At 41.5% G+C, this 17486-nt stretch overlaps 1 pseudogene; it reads left to right on the top strand.

The window, feature by feature from the left end:
* Positions 1–1045: 1045 nt before the first annotated feature.
* Positions 1046–2677, top strand: LOC147433879 (uncharacterized; annotated as a pseudogene).
* Positions 2678–17486: the final 14809 nt, after the last annotated feature.

The raw sequence follows: 17486 nt of genomic DNA, 5'->3' as shown, positions 1-17486 counted from the left end.
ACTGCCCAATTTTTGCTAGATTGTGTGCATTGATTAGCGACTAGTGCTTGATTATGCTTGTGTGTGCACACTTAATTGGACTTGTAATTGATTACAAATTGATGTCAAATTGGATAAATTGAAAAGTTCAAAGTGTGATGATCAATTGTATATGCTTAATTTTGCTTAATTCTATTGCTAATTATGCTAATTTTTAGTCAAAATTAGGCAAAAAGAGAAGCAAAAATCGACCTAATTTGGATGCAAAATGCATTAAAAAATTGATTTTGGGTGTGATTTTGAAGTGTTAATTGCAAAAAAATCTTCACCAAATTGAGAGCGTACGCACTTCACGACCTATTTTTAGCTTTGCATGCGCATAGGTCTCACTTCTCGGAACAGTGTGTGCATTTACTTGATTTAGGTGTGTGTGCATTTACTTAAATTGGGTGTGTATGTGCACTTACTTGATTTAAGTGTGTGCATCATTTAAGAAGGGTGGGTACCATCCTCAATTTGGGTGTGTGGAAAGTGTAGTGCACAAGCAAACCAAGGGGGTGGGGGGTCAAGCACATGTGCATGCTTGTTTTTAGGTGTGTGGAAAGGGAGTAAAGTCAACAAAAGACAAGGCATGTGAGGAAAGAATCTAAGTGAGAGAGAGGGAAACAAAGGCAACAAAGATAATAAAAAGAGTGTGAAAGCACAAGAAAACAAAATTTGATTTGCATGGGTGTCCGAATTTAAAAGGCCTGAAAATATAAAAAAATTAAATTCAAAAAAATTAAAAAATTAAAAAAGAGATTTTTTTTCTTTCTTTCTTTGCTTCTCACACATATTCCACACGCATCACACGTCCCACATACTCGGTGCTCGCGTGCATGTACACACGATTAGACACATTTAGAGCAGATACGTTCGAGAGTTAGGTTTTGCCAAATTTTGCTAGATTTGAGTCCGATTGTATGCATAAACCTCGATATAGTGCAGATTTTGATTTTAGTCTACATTCGATGAGTTGACGAGGTTTAGAGGTCTATCACACGTCGAGAGCGCACATATTATGGCCATGACCACTTCGTGCTCTGAGTACACATTGCTCACACTTGTAGGCGAGCACAAAGGCCGGCCCTTTTACACGGACACATATGGACGTTTCTTTGTCCAGTGCTGCGCCTCCTTTGGCCCCACACAGACCCTCCAAGTAGTGCGAGTCCTTCCCGATGACACGCGGGATGGCACATTTAGAGATGACTATCGCACCACGTATGTGATCGACCATTTGATTAGGCTAGAGGAGATAGAGCTAGTACACGCAGATGATTGCCTTGAGGCCTTCGACCATCCCATGCAGGTTACATTACAGCGGGTAGGTCCTTGAGTGATCTATATAGATAGTGCTCAACGCATATATCAATTAGAGTGTCACACTTCTAGTAGAAACCTATCCACAGATGTTGTGACACTAGTTGGCGAGCCTAAAGATAGATGCTACATGAGCACCACAGGCACTCAACTTTACTTTTTGACTTGTGGATTGCCGTACGATCCTCAACCGACCCAGCACCCTACTTCGAGAAGGAGTGCCTTACCTCCTTAAGACACAGTGCCACCACCCACATCACTCAGGAAACCACCGCCAGGATTCTCCTCACCTAGACTTGATATGCCGCCAAGCGTTTCGAGCTATCACGAGTCTAGAGAGATGTACACGGCGATTGCTAACACTTTGTGTACCACTCAAAGTGAGCCACAGATAGAGATCTAGAGCCTTCGAGACATGTACTTTAGAGAGTCTCAACCTTGACACCTTGCACCATCTAGAGACCCATGCCAGCCTTTGATGACACAGGTTAGAGAGCATACGAGAGAGTCTATGACGACAACATCACCCCAGTTGAGAGCACCAGAGGTAGGGCCCGATAGATCACCCATTGTAGATATGAGTGCCCCTAGACCATTGACCCCCACCCTTCAGACACTGTCTGAGACTAGAGAGACTAGGGATAGCATGAGAGATATGGACGGTCAGATCTTGCATATAGTAGGCCGATCTCCACGAGGGGTTGCATATTATGTTGACACTTATGATCACCCCTTTGTGAGGCTAGCCACCCCACAGCGCATGATGTCTACACCTAGGCAGATTGTGAGAGCCTACCCACAGGCCGATAGAGCAATTTTTATTGATGAGCTCGGAGAGCAGTATCTCTTGATTGAGACCCTTGATTTTGATGACATTGAGCGAGCACACCCAGATGATAGCCTAGACACACAGACACATCCTAGGCTAGTGGACCTTCAGAGAGTTCAACAGACTGTGACCTATCTAGATGAGCTTAGTCATAGGTACAAACGCCTGACAAGTGGTGGATCCAGAGATCCTTCAACCCGCCTTCTTGCATATTTGATAGGAGATCCACGTGAGCGAGTTTATAGGGATGTCGATCATGCAGTATATGTTTTGACTATAGGTCTACCCTACTCCCCTCAACTTAGACATGATGATTTATGTTTACCCACGACGACCACACTATCTCCACAGCTACCGAGGGCTCCGAGTCCTCGAGAGACACCACTAGAGAGATCACCTCCTAGGCTTCTTTTGTCACGTCGTATTCTACCACCTTGGGAGATGGCAGATGAGGATGATAGTGTGCCACGAGAGATAGCTCCAGCACCTAGCCTCCCAAACAGGTAGAGCCCCTGAGACTAGAGCCCAGTCAGAGTATTGTTAGGGAGCCTACACCACCTACCACACTTATCCACGAGACTTCCAGCACACAGCGAGAGATCTCACAGAGTCATAGAGTGAGTGACTCCGATGGCTTTGTTATAGATGAGACCACTCCATAGATTCTAGCTGCCCTTGAGCATCCTTGTTTAGATCTGACGACCTCACAGAGGCCCTTAGTGATAGCTGTTGAGCTAGAGCCATCTACGAGAGTAGATCCCCCTATGAGAGAAGATGCAGAGCCGACAACATCGCTATCCCAGTCTTTTAGCTTGCATAGCGGTGTCATGGCCAGTGAGTCACAGAGAGAGCAGCCACTACATATAGATGTTGCCCTAGTGCCATCTACAAGTGCCGATTCATGATCAGATCACCCGATTGAGCGGAGACCAGCCACGAGCCGTACTTTTCTAGATCAGGTTCCTAGAAACCACATTACTGACACCACAGAGATAGAGGTTACACCACAGGTACATGGACATACACGGACTAGAGTGACCTCTACTAACACCCTATGTAGGGATACGATAGAGCCTGCTAGACTTGTTTGGAGACCACGTACATAGGCATCTTAGCCATGTGTAGAGCCTTCTCTAGGCAGAGGCTCTACGACAATGAGTAGTGCCACTGAGGAGCAACACACGATAGATCAGGCACGTAGCTCTCCACGTAGAGCTTCCAGGACAACCCAACAAGTTTTTGTTCCCCGTGACGAGATACATGCTAGATTTTTACCTTGTGATGACACGATCATATTTCTGAAGAGCCATATGACCGAAGACGGACTTTCACATGGTTGGCTCACATCTAGACGGTCACTTGAGGCACAGGATTAATTTGAGGGACAAAGACATGTTTGGGTACCTAGGCCACGAGCGGTAGCACACCCAGCGCATACAAGATCATACCCTAGAGTGAGACCTCCATGAGCCAGATGTCGAGAGATGAGACTACCCCTAGAGAGGTCGGTACCTTCATAGCAGATAGTATGTCCTAGATCTAGATGCACACGTAGACACGCTAGGAGAGCTCAGATTGACATCCCTATGAGAGCGTGAGCATTGCAGATTTGGCTACCGAAGAGCCTTCCACAGACTATTCGAGTAGAGGCTGATGCCCACCCTACGACCATTCCTTGTGCTGTTGAGCAGACTTTACATATGGAGCCATGTGTTAGCCAACCCTTGACTATTAGAGATCGAGCTAAGAGATTTCAGATCATGCTTCATGGTGAGAGCTCTCTCTTGACTCCTAGTTGCACGAGATTTGAGATTTGTACACATTGATATGTGCACTAGATTTATGTGCATATACGAGAGGTACTTTTTTCCCTTTTGGGTTTTTTCCCTCTGGATATCCAGGTTTTAGACCCTAGCTTAGATGTTTTATTTTATTATTCTGTTACTTTTGTTATTTTATCTTGCTGCTGACATACCTCTTGGAGGTACAGTGCTTTTGTTGATCTTTTGATGCAGCACGTAGACAGACATTAGCTTGCCCATGGAGATTGGACGACCATGTAAACATGATGTATCTCCAGAGACGAGGAGCTTCCATGACATCGACCTCTTCATCGAGCCCATGCACAGGTGTACTCCTTCCTATGCTATATGGTTTTGTACATTTATATTTGTTGATTGTGGCTTCTTCTTGGTTTGATTAAGTGCATTCAATTATGTTTTGTTATCGCCATTAAAGATGTATAAACTTGTCCTTTCTTTAGTTAATTGACTTAGAGTTTAGTTTTATTGATGAGCCTTGAGGTTAGGAGGCCGTGAATTTAGGTTAACTCATTTACTTGACTACTAGTCCTAGTTGGTAAAATTATTTGAGTATTTGAAACCTTAGGAGTGTTTTAAGCATAGAGAGGCTTTCTCACCCAAACAACAAAGAACACTAGTGAAAATACAAAGGAAATGGAAGAAAAACAAAAGTGCCACAAGTGTAAAAGCTTAAGCTGGAAGAGAAATCCTGGCTTGATTTGGTACTTCATGCACATGTATTGCCTATGGTACTAGAGCCCTAGAGGTTCCCAGTGTGGGTGCTTTTCTTTGAGAAGCAAAAAGCCCCCGATATACAAATAAGCACACACGTCAAATGATTTTGCAATGTGAAAAATAACAAATGAAAAGCAAGAAAAATGAAATGAGAAAGACTTCCATTGAGCTTCAAGTAAAAAAAAAATTCAAGCTTTTGTTTCGAGTTGTGAGAGTTAGTTAGCTAATCTATGACAGACATAATTAGGGAATCTTGCATTGGGATAAATTTACTAACTTAGCTAGTAGTAGAGTAAATGTTTTAACCCTTAGTCGTAGCTAACTAATTGATAGACTCATTCATAAGACCAAAAATCTTGATTAATTAATTTCAGCAAGTGCAATTTATTTTTCCTTAATGGCAGTGTAACATTTCATAATTCTTAGCATTTACTCATTACTACATGTGCTTTGCCTTTTCCTTATGCCTTATCACCATATATTTGAGCTTGCTACCTCATCCACCTTTTTCTTTTTGCAGGCACATTCTTTCTTAAGCATCTACCACGACATGGCTTTGTCGGGGACAACAAAGCTTTGGGAGGGGAGAGTGTTGACGGGCGAGCGTCAACGACATGCATTATGCTTCCATTGGTGTGTACACATATGTGTATGCATATATTTTTTGTATTTACGGGCTCCACAGTGTGTTCCAAGTTGTACATTGATGATTAGATGAGCCTAGATACCTGCAAGATGTTATAAATTTTTTGGCCGGCCGCCCATTTTTAAAAGCCCTTGTATATAAGTCAATTCACAAGATGTGAAAGGGCATTCTTAGAGAAGAGAGTGTGAGGGAGTGTGGAGAAGGAGAAGAGGAGTGGCTATGGACCTTGGATCTTCCACATCATATGTAGTGGTCATTGGGATTAATGGAAGCTAAGTTCTCTCTACTTTCTCTTGTCTTTCAAGCTTATGTGTGTTAATGGTGTATGATTAGTGTTAATCTTCTCTTCTCTCTCAAGTTTTCCCTCTTGTTTGAGCATTCTTGCTTCACATGTGTGCTAGATTAGAGTGTGTGTGTGTACGTGGGCTGCATACATTTCTCTCATTAGGCTTCTTTGTGTATGCTTAATGTGTGATTAGAGTGTGTGTGCTTGAGATCAAAGCAAAGGGATACACCATTGTCTGCATGATTAGAGAGTTAGAGTGTAGATTGAGAGTGTGTGTACATAGATCTTGCTTCATCGGCTTTCCCTCTTATCCTCTCTTGCTTTACCCCTCTTCCTAGAGTCCTCATTCCGTCACATTAGGTGCATCCATGCCTCCATGCACTAGCCGGGTTCCGATCCAGTGGATTGACATTATGTCGGTGGGTTTTGTGTTGTGCTATGACCGCCAACACATCCCCTATCCCTCAAGGCCTAAGGCTTGACCCTCGCACACAGTACCAGGCTGTGTAGCTCGACTTTCTCTTGGGAAAACCGGATGTGAGACCTCCAGACGGCCCTTCTAAAGGGGTCCCCACCCACTGAGCAAATTGTTGAAGCTAACCTATACCCACATTAACACTAGTTTGGTACCAAAACAGGACACATGTCCTTTTTTTTTACAAATTTAAATTAAATTCTACTTGCATTAGATAGTTTATTTAAGAAAACCCTCTTGCTATTCTAAAATATGTTAGCTAGGGGGTCTTTTAAAAATATAACCTTGCATTTTAGAATTTACCATGATCAAGAACTATACTCATCAAGTTGACCCTCGTAAGACTACGATTGATGGTTTTAAGAAATCAACTTTTTAAGCTCAAGAAAAAATAAAGCAACCTTGTAGAAAATTTTAGGTGTCTTTTCCACATCTTTGCTATAGATAATTGAAAGTTTCATGAGCAAAAAAATTGATTTGGGAGTATATAAAATAATGGAAAGTTCTATGAGTTTGATATAGCCATTTCAATCATATTGTTGTATACAAAGAAAAATATGTTTTTGATGTATTTGTGAGTTTTAGAAAGTGATGCATTGCTTACCCTTTCCATCTAGGACTGAAGGTGGCAAATAGAAGGGCTTTGGTACGCAACAATTATTGGATTATTTTAAATATTCAAAATAGCATCAGAGAGAACTTTGATATTTTCATTCTTGAGACATAAGCATTCAAAACCTCAAATAATATCAAACTTTCTATGTAGATCAACTAAATGTATCAAAGTACATGGTAAATACACAATTGGGGTGCCCAAAACCTTGGTTTTAACGTCATTATGGAGAACTCAAGATTTTCAAGAGTTTTTCCACGATAAAAAATTCAAGATAGAGTTCAAGCAACGAGATTTAATTGAGTTAGAGTGCCCAAAAAATACGTAGTTTCTTGGTTTCAACATATAAAGTCATTTGTAGTTGTCAAATTTCACTAGAATAGCCCCAATTTCATGAGGGGAGCTTTGGAAGACCAAAATTATGCTCTAATTCAACACGTGCTCAAGTATGAAATTATGTCTATAACATGCGTGTGACTTGGAAATTTATCTTTAAAGTGCATTCCATTGCTTTGTAACACTAAATGCTAACACTTGGCTTTTATAAACATAAAAAGGGCCATCTCTACAAAAAGATATAAGAATTTTATGATTTTTTTTGCAAAACAGCTTGAAATTTTACTAAAATTTATGACTTAGAACTTACCAGAATTCTATCCATACGGATTGTATTTTGACATGGAGAAAAATCGAGTGTTTTCTTTCCCTCATAACCAACCTATGGTAGAAGCAATGTATATAGAACTTCTTTCTAGCTTGACAAATAAATTGCCAAAACTTGGAAGGAAAACAGGACACTTTAGTGTCCAATTACAGAACTAGTGTTAAGAGCATCACAGCGTGCACGAGCACCAAAGTAGCAAATGCAAGTAGCAGTTTTCCTTGATTTTCCAAAAGATAAAAACACGTGACTAGGTACTGGAGGGGTTTCAACGCTGAAACTCCTTCAGCATAGATTCGGCTGCCAAACTTTATAGCTTGAAATGAGCAGATGGCTGAGAGATCTTGGGATGATTCCATGGCAATGACTGAGCAGGTGGCTGGGAGCTCTTGTGATGATGTCAGATCCAGCATGTGAGCTCTTGGGATGTTGACTAAGCAGGATTGGAGTGTGCCATTCTAGGGGTTTTGCCGGAAAAATCCCTGTGAGGATATAGATTCTAGACCAACATGGAGGATTTGTAAGCATATGTATGGGACTAGCTAGCCAAGAGGGCTTGGGCTTGTTCCTCATATTGGAAGTTAATTGAGGATACGTAAGAGCCATCATCACTAAAGACAAAAATTCCAGGAAGCTTCCCATTGGCCTTGAGCCGTTGACAAGCTGAGAGTTGTCTTCCCACCCCACCTGTGCTAAAGCTCGCCAGCACCTTGGCCCCACCCCCATAATTTGTCGTTGCCCTATTGTACAAGCTCACATACTGAGATGCACTGATGCTCCTACCAGAAGAGTAGAATTGAAAATTTACAAGGTCTATCACAGAGTTGTATTGCCCCCACAATGCTGTGTATTGGCTTTCCACACCATCAAAAGGGGCTATGGATGCCACACTTATTACCCCTTTGACCTTCAACTGTGTTATGAGTTGTCGAATGCATGACACAAAGGTCTACGTCAAGACCCCATCAAAATGCTTTTGAAGTATACCACATATGCCATACATATCTCTTGGGGACTGTTCAATACTCTAGAAGCATACTTCCCTTTTTGTAGCTGCCTTTTCCTGATAGAAATTGGTATCCGTACAACACCAGAAAGCAAGGCATAGCACAAAACTGTAGAAGCTAATCTGCCATTGGAATCTAACAACCCCTCCCTACAACTCAAGAGACAACCCTTCCCCTCCCGAGAGAAATCCCTGTGAGGACGTAGATTCTAGACCAACATGAAGGATTTGTAAGCATATGTATGGTACTAGCTAGCCAAGAGGGCTTGGGCTTGTTCCTCATATTGGAAGTTAATTGAGGATGCGTAAGAGCCATCATCACTAAAGACAAAAATTCCATGAAGCTTCCCACTAGCCTTGAGCTGTTGACAAGCCGAGAGTTGTCTTCCCACCTCACCTGTGCTAAAGCTCGCCAGCACCTTGGCCCCACCCCATACTTTGCCGTTTCCGTATTGTACAAGCTCATACTAAGATGAAGTGATTCTCCTACAATAAGAGTAGAATTGAAAATTCACAAGGTCTATAACAGAGCTGTATTGCCCCCACAATGTTGTGTATTGGCTTTCCACACTATCAAAAGCGGCTATGGATGCCACACTTATTACCCCTTTGACCTTCAACTGTGTTATGATCTACCCAATGCATGACACAAAGGTCTGCATCGAGACCCCATCAAAATGCTTTTGAAGTATACCACATATGGCATACATATCTCTTGGGGATTGCTCAATACTCTAGAAGCATACTTCCCTTTCTATAGCTGCCTTTTCCTTATAGAAATTGGTATCGGTATAGCACCAGAAAGCAAGGCATAGCACAAAACTTTGGAAACTAATCTGCCATCGGAATCTGAGAACCCCTCCCTACAACTCAAGAGACGACCCTTCCCCTCCCGGCAACTCAAGAGACGACCCTTTTGCAATTGCCATGATCTTCTGTCGGTAGCCTTTGTGACCTCCCAAGGCAAACTTGATCACGGAGGCGTAGACAACAGATTATTCATTGTCATCCATGTCAGTCAAGCCATAAGATGAGGAAAGGTAGTTTCAACACAGCTCCATGCCAGGGGTTTCGTCGGCGGAACCCTTGTGAAAATTTAGAATGATGTATGGAAGAGAGCATGCGCGCGCACACACACACACACACACACACACACACACACACACACACACACACACACACACATGATGCATGTGATGGCGGATTTTGACAATGCATATTCTTAGGTTTTGAATTTTAAATTTGGCCCATAAATAAGCATCTTGTTTTGAAGAAATTTTAAATGTATGTAAGTTTAATATTTTTGTTGATATTCGTTTATTTGTTCTTTATGAAAGGCTTCTAGCTTTGGAAAGAGGACAAAAGGTTCACCCAAAGTCATACACAAGAAGAGGAAATATGTTGCTAGCAGCAAGGGTAGCGAGAAATCAGTTGATAAAGCTGAAAATGCTCAGGCTAATCAACCTCGGGGGGTTCACTATGTGTAAAGCTACCATATCACGTGCGTTCAAGACATGTTTGTAAAACCCCTTATCTGTGAATTTTGTTAAGAATATAATGTACCCTTTTCTTTTAAAATCTGTAAGTTTTTTTCAAATTTGAAAAAATAATACCCTTCTGTATATATATTTCTATAAACTTCAAGAACTTTAAATACCCTTCTGTTGAACTCACGCGATATGTTACATTGTTATTAGGTGACCTTCCCGGGTAATCAACAATTAGAAGACATTCAAGATGATCAAGGAGATAAAGAGGTCACCAATGATAAGGATGTAGATGGGGGTATCAAGGACAATGAGAAGGTGACAGATGACAAAGAGGTTGAAAAGGTCATCCCACAAGCTATTATCAAACCTCAAGGCTCCGAGTTTATAGACACTTTAACCCTGAATAAAGGATGTATACCCCCTATGATTCCTCTTTGTAGGTGTTTGATATATGAGAGAGTACAAGAGCTTAGAAGGGACCTTTCTCTACTTAAAGAAGGTTTTTGAAGAAGAAGGGTACCTTAAGATAAAAGGTATGTTCATCTTATCCATAAATCTTCCATATGGTTCAACTAGAGATGTTAATGAGGACATTACAAAAACTTGGGAAAAGTATTGGCATATGGTTAGCAAAGAGATTGAGGATGAGCTTGAAAAAATGATCAATGGTCCAGGTTGAAGGGAAAGATGTTCTTTGGCCGGGAAGGGAATCATTGAGCGGCCTCTTGGATGGAGAGCATAAGCGAGGTCTCATGTAATGACAAGAAGAAACATGTGAGGGTTTTGGCACAATTTATTGTCCCTACCCAGCAAGAGGAGTTGAGATTGATTGCTGCTCTTCAAAGATTGAACATGTAAGTCTTATTTGTACATTAAATTTTGCTTTGTCTTTGTTTTAATCATACGTCTTGAGGTAAATTTTTTATGGTTTATTGTTTATGTAGAATGAACGAAGAAGCAATCATTAAGACCAACCTCAAAGACTACTTGTATCATACAAGTACCATTTGTTCTTTCGATAGGTCTCAAATCACTGAAAATTTTACTGAGGCTGAATGAGTGTCAATGGAGAAAGCAAGGGCTCAAGAAGCACAATCAAGAAAGAGGGTTTGGTATCCTCTTACTCAGTCTATCCTTGGTCCCATGGTTTATGGGGTATGTACTTAAATTGATAAGGTTTGGTAAGATTCTAATAATCTTTTTGGTTCTTGATACATTTTATTGAAATGGTGTATGCAAAATAAATGGAAGTCTAATTTACAGGTGGCATCAAATAAGATACCTCTTACTTTGTCACAAGATGAGCGTGTGAGGGATGAGGTTCAAGCAAAGAGGAATGTTGCTAAAGCTTACAATAGGCGCATGACTCGAGTGAGTACTACACTCTATTAAAAGTATAATAAAAAGATCTTTTTGTTTATTTTGTTTGGTTATTGTAGAATCTATCCGTGTGAATCTTGCTAATGGAGAAGAATGGTTTCTAATTTTATGGAATCTTCCTTTTGAGGATGAAAAATTCAAGATTAAAATAGAAAAACTCTACTCTATATCTTGTGCTACATGTTCTCAAGAGCTAAAGATAAAAATGCTAAAGCTTTTGGGAGAAGATGAGAACTTTCGCCAAAGTTTTGGAATGCCTTTGAGAGATCATTTCTATATCCCTTGGTTGGCCAAGGAATTATGGATGGATCAAGTCTTGGAAGATTCAAGAAGGCTTTTGCAACAGGTTGTAGATTCCACACATGGAGTTCACAAGGTGGTTTTGCCTTTAGATGTTCACTTGGAGTCATATTTTGAAGACATTGTTAGTAGATATAGAGGAGTACTTTTTTACAAATTTCAAAAGGATATTAATGTGGCTACTCCACCATCAAATAATGTGGACTTGAAAAATTCTTCCCATCGATTGGTCTATAGGTAATTCCTATGTTATGCATTTTTCTAAGTGACTATTGTTGTATATATAAGTTTGTCTTATTTAAGGTTTATGTAATCATATTGTTGTAGGCTCTTGATGTATCTCATAAGAAGTAAGAAGATCACTTGCATGCCTGACATATGTAAAGCATGGCCAATTATGTGTCCTCCTACATATAGTATGTACACCTCCACTATCTTCAGAGAGAACAATGATTCTGGTGGAGCCTTTCTTCTCACAGATTGGGAGCGTAAGCACTACCCTTGGTGGATTGATATGAACAAAGGTGAGTGTGTAGAAGACGAGAAGGAGAATTATCTTCGTCATCTGAAGGTTGAATGCAAGTCCGAATCAGGGTCATTAGGAGAGATGACCATTGAGCAAAGGAAGAAGATGGAGGAAGAGTTGAAAGCTCTCAAAGAAAAAGAAGATCAAGAAAGACAAGAGCAAGGCAAGAATTCTGGAGGCCGTCCACCATCAAGCAAGGGTGGAATGTCAATCAAGGGTAAGTAAGCTAAATTGTTGGTGGGAACAATATGTTCTTGCTATTCTTTCTTTTGTTATGTCTTATGCTAATCATTACGGCATCGATTGATTTGACAAAAATGTGTAAGTTTTTTGGCTATTATTAGATACAAGAAACTTAGGAAGTTCTCATACCCAAAAGAATGTTGGAAAAGGAGCTTTGACTCATGCACCTTTGGCTAGTTTCCATTCCATTCAAAAGAAAGGAAACATAAAACACTCAAAGGTTTGGATTTATGATAACATTGAGCTTGGCAAGGAGTTCACTGCAAGAAACTTCAAGGATGGTTTTATGGTGATGCGAGAGTTTTTTTTTTGCTTGGGTGAATTTTGTAAGGTCTCTGACCCCGATCAAAAGAGCACCATTGTACCATGAAATGAACATAATGGAATAAGTTACTATTTTTAGCAGTTTTCCAAATTTTGTCAGTGCCATGATGTTTAGAATGTTTTAAAGCTTCGAAATGTGAATTAAAATAATTTTTGTAAAAAAAATTCCAAAAATGGCAAGTTTTTGGTCACCCGACCCGTCCAGTTTTGATCGTCTCGAAAAACTACACCCGTACCCCGAATTTCAAAAAAATGCATTTTCGGACCCCGGGGGCTACTAAATATGGCAAGTACTCGGTCCAGTACGTCTTAGTTAGAGCTCCGTATAGCAATTTCCGGCATCAAAATCCGACTCGTATGACCCATTTTAGCCAAAAACAATTTTTCCAAAAATTGAGCAGGGAGGCACCGGAGCCCGGGACTGTGTGGGAACAGGTCCCAGGCCACTCCAGACCAGCTTTAGCAGCTAGGGGGCGCCTGCTTGCCTTGTGGGAGTCTTTGGGAAGTTTCCAAGCTTGCAACTAAGTGTGAGAACCAGTTAACTAAACCAATTGGACACTTGGTGGGTAGGGGAACTGAACTTGCCAATGCAGTGAACTGAGTGCTCCTCCAGATGCTAATAGCAGGGCTGGTCGATTTTCAGCCTGTAGGAGCCTATTTGAAGGCCTACTCACACACACACACACACACACACACACACACACACACATATGCTCATACACACACACACAGTGCATACACACACCTACACACACTGGGAAGGTGTTGCCGATTCACACACCTTTTGAAGGAGAAGCAAGGTGGAAGGTGCTGCCGAATTCTCGTCTCAAGAAGCTCGATTAGATCAGAAAATTGAGAAGATTATCAGCCCTTAATCACGGTAACCACGGTTTAATTAATGCCATCTGTAAATTCCTTTCTCTACCATCTAAATTTCTCGTCTATTATGCTTATTCTTAGTCGTAATTCTCTATAATTACTCTCTAAATTCTCCTTAACCATATTCTATTATGTAATCATCATCCCATAGCTGAATTATCATCCATTCATCACTCTTAATTAATGATTAGTGCACGATTATTAGAATTTTCTCTCTCTAGGTAGCATAGAAATTAATCGGTAAGCTGGTAATTGTGTAGATTGATGAGAATCACTCTTTCTATCACGCATTAATATTGTAGCTGATTTAGATTCATTTCGGTTATGCATTAAGATATAATTAAGGTAAGATTAATCTGTCATTAAGTCTCTAAGAGGTGGTTTTTCTCACACCTATGCATGCGGTGATTATGCACCCTCTAATTGCTAGGAAAGAGATTAATCGTGCTTAATTCATCTTTCTAGTGATTCCATTAGTGAAATCCTATTATTCTTAATCATGTAAGCCGAGTAATTATCTTTAGAGCCGGCTCCCATAGGATTATGTGTCATCCATAATGATTGTTATATGGAAAAATCTAAACCTCTCATGTAGCAGGCATTGTTTGATGTTGCTAATCTATCATTTGGCTTGTTATGACGCTTGCGGACATTAGCTCTTTTCTCCAAGTTAATTATTTAAAGTAGTGAGTTTAAAATGGCCCCGGTTAAGAGGACTCGCTTTGGTGGAGCCCACGACCACGAGGCAGGAATGAGCAAGGTGAACGGGAAGGGAAAAGCCCATGGAGGAACAAATACCGGCCATCTCACGGGCCATCGACGAAGAAATGGAAGAGGTAGATCATAATTTCATTCAAGTTGTTTAATTTAACATTGCACACGTTTAGTTAGGAATGAAAATATCCCCAAACATGTTGGAGAAATCCGACGGAAACCTCGGCATTGAATTCATTGTACACTAAGTTCTAAAGTAGGAAGGAAATGATTGATGGGTATGCTGGTTGCAATTAGGAAAGAATGTCTGCTAGGGAAAATTTAGCTCGACATGTTCATTTTATTTCCAATGTTGAATCAGTCCTGACCCCCCTACTGATCGCAGGGGGCAGAGTTCCTCGTTAAGGGCTCTTGAATCCATGACTTGCTTTTTATGCGGTGGATACCCACGACTTGCTTTCTATGCAGTGGGAACCCACATCTTGCTTTCTATGCGGTGAGAGTGTCCATGACGTGCTTTCTATGCGGTGGACATACCTAGTTGTATGGGCAGCTAGGCGACAACGGGAGGAGTGAACTCTCGCTGGAGGGGGGATGTTGTACCTCCAGAACATTGGAATTTTAATGAATAAGTTTAAATAGAATTTTTACTAGAATTCTGTCTTGGTGTTGTTTGCAATACTGGTTGAAGGGCTGTCTTAAGGAACAATGTGCTTCGGAATTAAAACAAGGAATGTTTATGTTGAACAACCTTTGTGGTAGTAATTAGGTCACACAAGGAAGTGTGAGTGTGGGGGTGGAAAGTGGGGGCTTGGCTCAGGTTGCCAATGCCTATGAGATGGGTGGTCCCGATTGGTCGAGAACTCTCTGTCTCCATAATGCTTGCTTCGATATTAGTAATACCCATTGCACCTAGAGCGGTGAAATCTCAAGAGTACGTGCCTCTGAAACATGGGGAAAAAGGCACTCGGGGTTTCTCTCCTCTTGGAAGGTGGGTCTTAGGATCGCTAGATAGTTCAAGTACGCTTCCCCTGCGAGGTGGAGCTAGATCTCCCTGCTAGTAGGCTCGAACTCGACTCACTTTGTGATGAGAGATCGTCCGTTAGTCGAACCCTGAACCATTTTGTTTGCTTCCGCAATAGATCTAGTGGCCACTAGGTTCACCATCAAATCCGTTGGTTGATACGGCGGGGTGGGGACCTCACACCTGGTATCAGAGCCTAGGTTAGAGAGCCTAAGTTAGGCTAGGAAATAAAGTCGTATTGTTTGAACATTTAAAAGGAACTGAAAGTATATAGGTAGTTGATCCAAATTCCTTGCATTGGTGTTGCAGGAAGACCGCGTGCTCGAATATCGGAAGTTCAAGGTGTTTGAGCTTATTTATGAGCAAGCTCAAAGATCCCCAGTTTACCAGTTCATGCGAGATGTCATGGAGATACTGTTGAAGGCTTATACGCCACACTCCACTCGCATTGATAGAGGATGGGAACTTGATTGGACATTTCCAGGAGGGGTTTACTACATCAACGCTCGGAAGCTAGGATGCCTGGCTACGGACTTGAAGAAGATACGTTGGGGAGAAGAGTTGAGGGTAATAGAGATATTCTACTTGGTGCCTACACGATTGGACCAGACTGTTTCACACAACTCCAATCAAACCATCAACGAGTGGCTCTTGGAGAAGGTCACCAATGTGATCCCAGCGAACCGAGTCAAAACCTTTGGATTACTGAAAGTGGAGCTCCGGCTTGATATCTTAGTTTATTATCCACTCAAGAATGAGTATAGAAACTATTACACGAATGAAGTAGTGCATCATGTGAATACCATCTCCTATGAGTATTTAATACGCAATCCATAAAGCCATGTAATAAGCTGATCATTAGGTATCCTAAACCTTGAGGGGTTTCAATTGTAATAAATTTTCATCAATAAAGTGCTTTTTGTCTCTGAATCTCTGTCTCTTGATAAAGTAGAATCTTGAATTTTATTTAAAGTCTCATGTCTATTTTGAAATCCAAGTAATGTATCAAGAATTCGTATAATCCATGTAGGTACCGCCTGTTGCTCTATACTCGGCAACGCAAGATAAAAGGCTCCTCCTTAAGCAAGCCCAACCTCCGATCTTTAAGGGCGAGGGGGCAAATGTGGAGAGAGATGCGGAAGTATGGATGGAATCCATGGACGATTACTTTGAAGTTGAGGGAACCCAACCCATAAATCAGACCATGCTTGCGATGTTCCGCTTGACTGGCGATGCCAAGATATGGTGGAAGCAACATTGCAGAGACATGGATATTAAGGGATCTTCCGAATCATGGGAAGACATCAAAGCTGCAATAATGGGACGTTATTTACCACCTGCCTATAGAACCTTGAGGATGAATGAATTCTTTTCACTTCGGCAGCTGAATTCATCTGTCGAAGCATACTATGCAAAGTTTGTCACTCTTCGGAGATATGCTCCTAAGATGACCTTGGAACAACAGGTGGCAAGGACTTGCCAAGGACTAATCGATCCCCTGAATACTCGGTTGGAAGCTCTCAGGCCGACGACGCTACAAGATGCCTTGTTAAGGGCCAAACCTCTAGCTCTCGAAGTACAAAGGGCTAATCAGAACAGGAGGAATCATTGGGCAAAGAGGGCAAGGACCACTGCTTGGGATAACAGGCCAGCCAACCAATCGTATAACCAACGCCCTATTGTGGCTACCACCACAACCATGGAGTTCCCTGATGTCCGATGCTATGGCTGCGGCGAGCATGGGCATTACAGATCCAATTTCCCCAGGAACATTCAGGCAACCAATGCCAATGCCATACCCTTGAATACTCGTGGGTGTGGCCAAGCTAATGGAAGAGGAGGACGTGGAAGGATGAACAGAGGGTGAGGACGTGGAGCTACCGCCAGAGTGAATGCCGCAGTGGTACAACCAACTCTGGGCGACGAAGCAGTGGAGAGAGCAACCCTACATGCTGCAATTGACAATCCCAATGGTTGGAAGCAATACGCAGTCATTCATACGCCAGGATCTCTCAGAGGTGAACAAGTTAACTTCCTTTTAGATTGTGGTAGTACTCTTTCATTTCTTTCACCCAGATGCATGAGGAAGCTAAAGCTAGATAAGTATCCAACAAGCAAGCTAGTTGTGGAGTTAGCAAACGGCAAGGAAGTAGTATCTCAACATTCTGCAGGAAAAATCGACTTTGATTTAGGGGGACACCCAACTTCTGCC

This window comes from Adiantum capillus-veneris, chromosome 19, assembly GCF_014529385.1.
Source record: "Adiantum capillus-veneris isolate H3 chromosome 19, ASM1452938v2, whole genome shotgun sequence".
Taxonomy (NCBI): domain Eukaryota; kingdom Viridiplantae; phylum Streptophyta; class Polypodiopsida; order Polypodiales; family Pteridaceae; genus Adiantum; species Adiantum capillus-veneris.
Note: the sequence above shows the minus strand (reverse complement) of the source record. Positions and strands in the feature narration are given on the sequence as shown.